Source organism: Tachyglossus aculeatus, chromosome X4, assembly GCF_015852505.1.
Source record: "Tachyglossus aculeatus isolate mTacAcu1 chromosome X4, mTacAcu1.pri, whole genome shotgun sequence".
Lineage (NCBI taxonomy): Eukaryota > Metazoa > Chordata > Mammalia > Monotremata > Tachyglossidae > Tachyglossus > Tachyglossus aculeatus.
The window spans coordinates 4,472,492-4,481,111 of record NC_052098.1 but is presented as its reverse complement, the minus strand read 5'-3'; the positions used below and the strand labels follow the sequence as shown (position 1 = coordinate 4,481,111).

General features: G+C 47.8%; 1 non-coding gene across 1 annotated transcript; it reads right to left on the bottom strand.

Annotated features, from left to right (window-relative positions):
* Window positions 1–6,482: 6,482 nt before the first annotated feature.
* On the bottom strand, window positions 6,483–6,621 carry LOC119948434. Its single transcript, XR_005456830.1, has one exon. It is a non-coding gene; the product is annotated as a small nucleolar RNA SNORA7 (small nucleolar RNA).
* Between the last annotated feature and the right edge of the window lie 1,999 nt (window positions 6,622–8,620).

Sequence of the window (8,620 nt, the reverse complement as noted above, 5' to 3'; positions counted from 1 at the left end):
AGTCCCACAGTCCCAACATGGCCCTAGAGCTCATATGGACGTGGTAGAGGATCGCAGTGGCCCTGGAGCAATTGAGGGGAGGGCAAGGATCCCTCAGGAGAAACCTTCTAAGATCACCCAAATCCTCCACAAAATGGCATCATCATGTTCTGCTGCAGGCCCAGTGTAACGTGTGTGATGTCATAGTCATCTCCTTCTCCAGAATTTATGAGGTTGGCCGGTGACTACCTTAAGCAGGCCTCTCAGTCAATCAATGGAATTTATTGAGTGCCTACTGTGTGCAGAGTACTGTATTAAGCGCTTGAGAGAGTACAGTGTAACAGAGTCAGTAGACACATTCTGTCAAGGTGAAGTTTCAGGAAGTTTCCTAGTCACTTTTTGTCAGGATTTTTAAAAAGGGGCAGTTGGCCTGGCCCACACCATTGGTACAATTCTGAATGTAGGGATGGGAGCCACCCCCTTAGGCCCAGAAAGGCCTTCCTTATAATAATAATAATAGAGGCATTTGTTAAGCACTTACTATGTGCCTGGTGCTATTCTAAGCACTGAGGTAGATACAAGTCAATCAGGTCTGACAGTCTCTATCCTACGAGAGGCTCACAGTCTAAGTAGGAGGGATACCAGGCATTGAAGCTTCATTTTACAGCTGAGGATACTGAGGTACATCGAACTTCAGTGACTTTCCCAAGGTCACACTTCAGGCAAGCTGCAGAGTCCGGATAAAACCCATACCTAAAGGTCGAATTTAGCCATTTCCCCAGCCGTTGACATATATCCACGAAGTGCGGGGCACTGTTCTCAACCCTGCCCTGCCGCTCTGGTAGAACTGTTTCATGCTCCCCTGGCTCTCGGCAGCTTTCTTTTCATGCTCTGCTGGAACCAGATCTACACAACGGTCTGAGAAATGTGTGTGGCCCTCTTCCTGTGGAACCCTGGGCCAGCAATGAAACAATTAGTTAAAACAATTAGGAAATCAATTTGACATTGTGTCTCTTCTCAGGCTGTAAAACTTTGGCCCATCTCCTAAAATGGGGTGGCTGACTTGAGCGAGCGTGTGGGTCTGTTGTAAAATGCAGGTTGACATTTTCAGCCTCCAAGCGGCCTTCCCTTCTGTCTGTGTCCTGCTCCGAGTGGGGCTGCTGTGGGCATTCTCAGACAGGGCAGAGGACGTGAGCTTGGCCAAGGGACACTACCCGGAGGGCTTGTCAACTCCTGTCGATTCGTCCATTCATTTGAGCCAAAAGGTCAGTTCAACCTTTATGGAGAGGAAACAGGTTTCTGCTCCATTACTGCTGACAGGGTCTGGCTGGATCTTTGCAACATGTTCGCTTTGAATAGCAGACACACCCTGGGTTCTTGGCATGCAGGGGCGTGGGCTGAAGGCCGTCGGTCGACTGACCAGGATGGGAAGGGAGTAAGGGAACATTAGGGAGTATAAAAAATAGCTACATGGAGCACTTGTGAATGTGCTTAGTCTGAGAATTACAGAATTGATTCAAGACCTGTGGGTGTGGGTACGTTTGCCTAAACCACGTGGCCTAGTGGCTGGGCAATGTGTCTGTTTATAGTTGGATCCTACTCTCCCAAGTGCTCAGTACAGTGCTCTGCACACAGTAAGCACTCAATAAGTACAATTGAATGAATGAATGAATGAAAAGAACGGGGGGCCTGGGGGTCAGTGGATCTGGGGTCTAATTGCTCCACTTGCCTGCTGTGTGACCTAGGGCAAATCAATTAATAATAGTAATAATGGTGACATTTATTAAGCGCTTACTATGTGCAAAGCACTGTTCTAAGCGCTGGGGAGGATACGAGGTAATCAGGTTGTTCCATGGGGGGCTCACAGTCCTAATCCCCATTTTGCAGATGAGGGAACTAAGGCACAGAGAAGTGAAGTGACTGGCCCAAAGTCACACAGCTGACAATTGGCAGAGTTGGAATTTGAACCCATGACCTCTGACTCCAAAGCCTGTGCTCTTTCCACTGAGCCATGCTGCTTCGAGGCACTTCTTGGTGCCTCGATTTTCTCATCTGTAAAATAGGGATTCAGTACCTGGTCTCCCTTCTACTTAGACTCTGAGTCCCGTGTGGGACAGGGACCATGTCTGACTCCACGGCTTGGCACATAATAAGTGCTTAACAGATACCGCGTTCATTAAGGATTATTAAACAACATTCACTCTGAATTCCAAGGGACCAGAAAAGATACACTATTCTATTTTCATGGACACAGGGTACAGTAGATTCTCAGAAACACCCAGGCTCTTGGATACAATCTCTCAGTCTGCAGTGATCTCTATCTATCCATCTACCTCAATCAATAATAGATCAGTGCTACTTATTGAGCGCTTATTGGGTGCAGAGCACTGTACTAAGAGCATGGAATAGTATAACCCAACATTATTGGTAGACATGTTCCCTGCCCACATATATTCATATAGTACATAAAGTCATATAATGCATATATTTATACTGTATATATATAGTATATATACTATCCTATACATATAGTGTGAGTATGTGAATATATACTCATGAAGTCCTGAAGGTCAAGAATTAAATGAATGATTCAGAACTGACAGATGCGTGCAAGTCCATACCCAACCTGAAGTAGTGATTCAACCCCATAATTCTCAGTCAATCGATCAATGGTATTTATTGAGCAGTTACTGTGTATGGAGCAATCAATCAATCAATCAATCGTATTTATTGAGCGCTTACTGTGTGCAGAGCACTGTACTAAGCGCTTGGGAAGTACAAGTTGGCAACATATAGAGACAGTCCCTACCCAACAGTGGGCTCACAGTCTAGATGGGGGAGACAGAGAACAAAACCAAACATATTAACAAAATAAAATAAATAGAATAGATAGGTACAAGTAAAATAAATAGAGTAATAAATATGTAAAAACATGTATACATATATACAGGTGCTGTGGGGAAGGGAAGGAGGTAAGATGGGGGGATGGAGAGGGGGACGAGGGGGAGAGGTAGGAGGGGGCTCAGTCTGGGAAGGCCTCCTGGAGGAGGTGAGCTCTCAGTAGGGCCTTGAAGGGAGGAAGAGAGCTAGCTTGACGGATGGGCAGAGGGAGGGCATTCCAGGCCAGGGGGATGACGTGGGCCGGGGGTCAATGGCGGGACAGGCGAGAATGAGGCATGGTGAGGAGATTAGCGGCAGAGGAGCGGAGGGTGCGGGCTGGGCTGTAGAAGGAGAGAAGGGAGGTGAGGTAGGAGGGGGCGAGGTGATGGAGAGCCTTGAAGCCGAGGGTGAGGAGTTTCTGCCGGATGCGCAGATTGATTGGTAGCCACTGGAGATTTTTGAGGAGGGGAGTAACATGCCAGGAGCATTTCTGGACAAAGACAATCCGGGCAGCAGCATGAAGTATGGATTGAAGTGGGGACAGACACGAGGATGGGAGATCAGAGAGAAGGCTGATGCAGTAGTCCAGATGGGATAGGATGAGAGCTTGAACGAGCAGGGTAGTGGTTTGGAAGGAGAGGAAAGGGCGGATCTTGGCAATGTTGCGGAACTGAGACCGGCAGGTTTTGGTGACGGCTTGGATGTGAGGGGTGAATGAGAGAGCGGAGTCGAGGATGACACCAAGTTTGTGGGCTTGTGAGACGGGAAGGATGGTAGTGCTGTCAACAGTGATGGGAAAGTCAGGGAGAGGGCAGGGTTTGGGAGGGAAGACAAGGAGTTCAGTCTTGGACATGTTGAGTTTTAGGAGCACTGTACTTAGTGCTTGGGAGAGGACAATACTATAGAGTTGGTAGGCACAATCCCTGCCCACAAAGAACTAACAGTCTAGAGGGGGAGACAGATGTTAAAATAAATTACAGATAGGGGAAATGACAGAGTATAGGGATACGTACATTAAATGTGGTAGGGCTGGACTTGGGGTGAATATCAAGAGCTTAAAAGGTACAGATTCAGGTACATAAGTGATGCAGAAAGGAAGGGTGAGCAGAAGAAATGACCAAGTGCAGTCACGTATTTCTCTCGTAAGGAAAAATTGCATCCCAAATTAAATATTAGTAGTAATACTAACGGTATTTGGTATTTATTGAGGGCAAAGTGCACTGAACTAAGAACTGGGAATGTACAACAGAAGTGTAAGACATATTCCCTGACCACAAAGAGTTCGTAATCTAATGTGTGTGTGTGTGTGCGGGGGGGGGGGGGGGGGGGATGGCACGAAGATATTTACAAATAAAGCAATATATGTATATGCGCAAATATATAATTATGGATACTTGGTTTCCTTGCTAGTCAAGGAGGCATTTTAGAGGAGGGACTGTGTCCATTTGGTCTGTTATAAACAGTCTCCAGCAACAGTGTCATGTACCTATGGACACTTAACTAGAACTATCTGATAATGATGATGATTTTCTGATCCTTTCTCCTAGAACCCAGCAAAAGAAGATATTTCAAGGTTGCTTTTTTCCAAACCTCTTTCACATCAGTTCAACTTCAACCGCGCACTCTCCACTGGTTCCTTCCCCTCTGCCTTCAAACATGCCCATGTCTCTCCCATCCTAAAAAAACCCTCTCTTGACCCCACCTCACCTTCTAGTTATCGCCCCATATCCCTCCTACCATTCCTTTCCAAACTCCTTGAACAAGTTGTCTACACACGCTGCCTCGAATTCCTCAACACCAACTCTCTCCTCGACCCCCTCCAGTCTGGCTTCCGTACCCTACATTCCATGGAAACTGCCCTCTCAAAGGTCACCAATGACCTCCTGCTTGCCAAATCCAACGGCTCATACTCTATCCTAATCCTCCTCGACCTCTCAGCTGACTTCGACACTGTGGACCACCCCCTTCTCCTCAACACGCTATCCAACCTTGGCTTCACAGACTCCGTCCTCTCCTGGTTCTCCTCTTATCTCTCTGGTCCTTCATTCTCAGTCTCTTTTGCAGGCTCCTCCTCCCCCTCCCATCCTCTTACTGTAGGGGTTCCTCAAGGTTCAGTTCTCGGTCCCCTTCTGTTCTTGATCTACACTCACTCCCTTGGTGACCTCATTTGCTCCCACGGCTTCAACTATCATCTCTACGCTGATGACATCCAAATCCACATCTCTGCCCCTGCTCTCTCCCCCTCCCTCCAGGCTCACATCTCCTCCTGCCTTCAGGACATCTCCATCTGGATGTCTGCCCGCCACCTAAAACTCAACATGTCCAAGACTGAACTCCTTGTCTTCCCTCCCAAACCCTGCCCTCTCCCTGACTTTCCCATCACTGTTGACGGCACTTACCATCCTTCCCGTCTCACAAGCCCGCAAACTTGGTGTCATCCTCGACTCTGCTCTCTCATTCACCCCTCACATCCAAGCCGTCACCAAAACCTGCCGGTCTCAGTTCCGCAACATTGCCAAGATCCGCCCTTTCCTCTCCATCCAAACCGCTACCCTGATCGTTCAAGCTCTCATCCTATCCTGTCTGGACTACTGTATCAGCCTTCTCTCTGATCTCCCATCCTCGTGTCTCTCCCCACTTCAATCCATACTTCATGCTGCTGCCCGGATTGTTTTTGTCCAGAAATGCTCTGGGCATGTTACTCCCCTCCTCAAAAATCTCCAGTGGCTACCAGTCAATCTGCGCATCAGGCAGAAACTCCTCACCCTCGGCTTCAAGGCTCTCCATCACCTCACCCCCTCCTACCTCACCTCCCTTCTCTCCTTCTACAGCCCAGCCCACACCCTCCGCTCCTCTGCCGCTAATCTCCTCACCATGCCTCGTTCTCGCCTGTCCCTCCATCGATCCCCGGTCCACGTCATCCCCCTGGCCTGGAATGCCCTCCCTCTGCCCATCCGTCAAGCTAGCTCTCTTCCTCCCTTCAAGGCCCTACTGAAAGCTCACCTCCTCCAGGAGGCCTTCCCAGACTGAGCCCTCTCCTTCCTCTCCTCCTTGTCCCCCTCTCCATCCCCCCCGTCTTACCTCCTTCCCTTCCCCACAGCACCTGTATATATGTATATATGTTTGTACATATTTATTACTCTATTTATTTATTTAATTATTTTACTTGTACATATCTATTCTATTTATTTTATTTTGTTAATATGTTTGGTTTTGTTCTCTGTCTCCCCCTTCTAGACTGTGAGCCCACTGTTGGGTAGGGACTGTCTCTATATGTTGCCAACCTGTACTTCCCAAGCGCTTAGTACAGTGCTCTGCACACAGTAAGTGCTCAATAAATACGATTGGTTGTTTGACTGATTGATCAGTTGTCTCATTTTGGCCTCACAACATCCCTGAGAGGTCTTGTCTCATGCTGAGTCGTGTCCGATCCACAGCAACAACATGGACACATCTCTCCCAGAATGCCCCAACTCCATCTGTAACTGTTTTGGTAGTGTATACATAGAGTTTTCTTCATAAAAATATGAAAGTGGTTTACCATTGCCTTCTTCCACTCAGTAAACTTGAGTCTCCACCCTCGACTCTCCCATACCACTGCTGCTCAGCATAGGGGAGTCTTGACTTGTAGCAGATTGCCTTCCACTCACTAGCCACTGCCCAAGCTAGGAATGGAATCAGTATGTCTCTGCTTGACTTCCCCCGTGAATAGTCGAAACTGGTAGAGTACTGGAAACTCTCCAGGTGCAATCCTGAGAGGAGCCCTGTGATAGGGAGAAGTAAATATCATTATCCCCATTTTACAGATGAGGAAACTGAGGAGAGAAGTTAAGTTACCTTCCCAAGAACTTAATGCAGGCCAGTAGCAGAGATGGGACTAGAACCCGGGTCCCCTGACTCCCATCTCATGCTTTGTCCACTTGGCCACACCGCCTCTCGTGGTATCATTCCATCTGTTGAGCATTGGGGCTATTCTGTGAATTGGCTAATAGAATTGACTATTTGTGTCCCGCCAGCTTTCTTCGAGCAGGATTCAACAAACTGAAGTGCTTCCCATGAAAGAAACGTGCATCCCAACTTAGTACTGGGTCCCGTCATGGGACCCTATCAGGACCATGCCCTAAGGTGAGTTCAGCAATGGTTGGTTGTTCTGACAGTTAGTCAGAGATCACAGTTTTGACAGTCGGCTTCACTGTGCTGGGAGATACAGTCTGTGAGTTTAAAATTTAAATTAAATAGCTTGGTGCCTGGAAGTCCTGGAACAAGTTATAACAGGACCATATCTGATGAAGATGAAACCATGAGGTACTGGAAATCTCCAAGCTGGTCTGTAGCTGAGGAATTTTTCCTGCAAACCCAACAGATCCAGGAATGTGCTCTCTTGAATTGCACACACAACACACCCATGCACACTTGCATGTGTGCCCGGACAGACATGTGAAGGGGAAGGGAAGAGAGAGAGAGAGAAAAAAGAGAGAGAGAGAGAGAGAGAGAGAGAGAAAGAGGGAGAGAGAGAGAGAGAGAGAGAGAGAACTAGCTCTCTAGGAGCAGTGGTTCCACTAGCAGATGGAACAGGAAGCTTCAGGTTGGTGTATCTCCATGATCTGGGCCCCACAGACCACTCAACTACAGTCACTGTCCACAGAGTTGCACCTGGCATTTGAGGAATCTAAAGCAATTTTCACAGCAGCCCTCTCCCTCACATTGTCCCTGCTGCATTCTCTGGCCCAGCAATACCAGCATGGGAAATGTGCCTGGAGATAATAATAATTGTGATATTTGTTAAGTGCTTATAGTAAGTGCCAGGCACTGTTCTAACGCTGAGATGGATACAAGCAAATGGGGTTGGGCTTGGTCCCTGTCCCACATGGGGCTCGCAATCTTAATCCCCATTTTACAGATGAGGTAACTGAGGTACAGAGAAGATAAATGACAAGGTCACACAGCAGACACGTGGCAGAGGTGGAATTAGAACCCAGACCCTTGTGACTCCCAGGCCTGTGCTCTAGCTATTAGGCCAGGGCGGACACTCACTCCCACTCTCCTCCCAAGTTAGCCAAGGGTGACTTAGGCCTGGGAGATCATACAACAGCCTGCTAGCTCAGAGTAGAAGACCTATTGGATATCAAGGTACTATTCATGTCTCCTCCTTCTTACCAAACTTTCCCATCATTCCCTACACAAATCTCCACCCACCTCTCCTCTCTATCCCACTCCCAAATAGAATTCCTGAAAGGAAGAGCCCTGGGCAGAACTGTTCTTCATCCTCTGATTCCTCAGAGAGCATTTAGCAAGCCCCTTTCTGGCCATGGTACTGGCTTCCTGCCAGACAGAATAGGTCTTCCAGTTATGTTGGAAGATTCTTGAATCAGGGAGAATGTCTTGCATTCTCTTGCAACTTTACAGCCTCAAGAACAGGTGCAATTTCTTCACAGCCTCAAGAGCAGGTGCAGACTCTACACACAGTGGGTATTTAACACAGTCTTGAAGAGGATCAGGAGGAGGAGAAGAAGGAGGGAGTGGAGGAAGAGTAGGAGGAGGAAAAACAGAAGGGGAAAAACAAGAAGCAAGAATAGGAGAAGGAGGGGGAAGAAGAGGTAGGGGAGGAGAAAGAGGAAGAATAAGATGAATGGAAGAAGGAGGAGAAAGAGGAGAAGGAGAAAGGAGGAAGAGGAGAAAAATGAGGAGGAAGAAGATGAAGGGGAGGAGAAAGAGTAAGATGAGAAAGAGGAGGAGGAGGAGGAGGAAGAAAAGGGGAGGG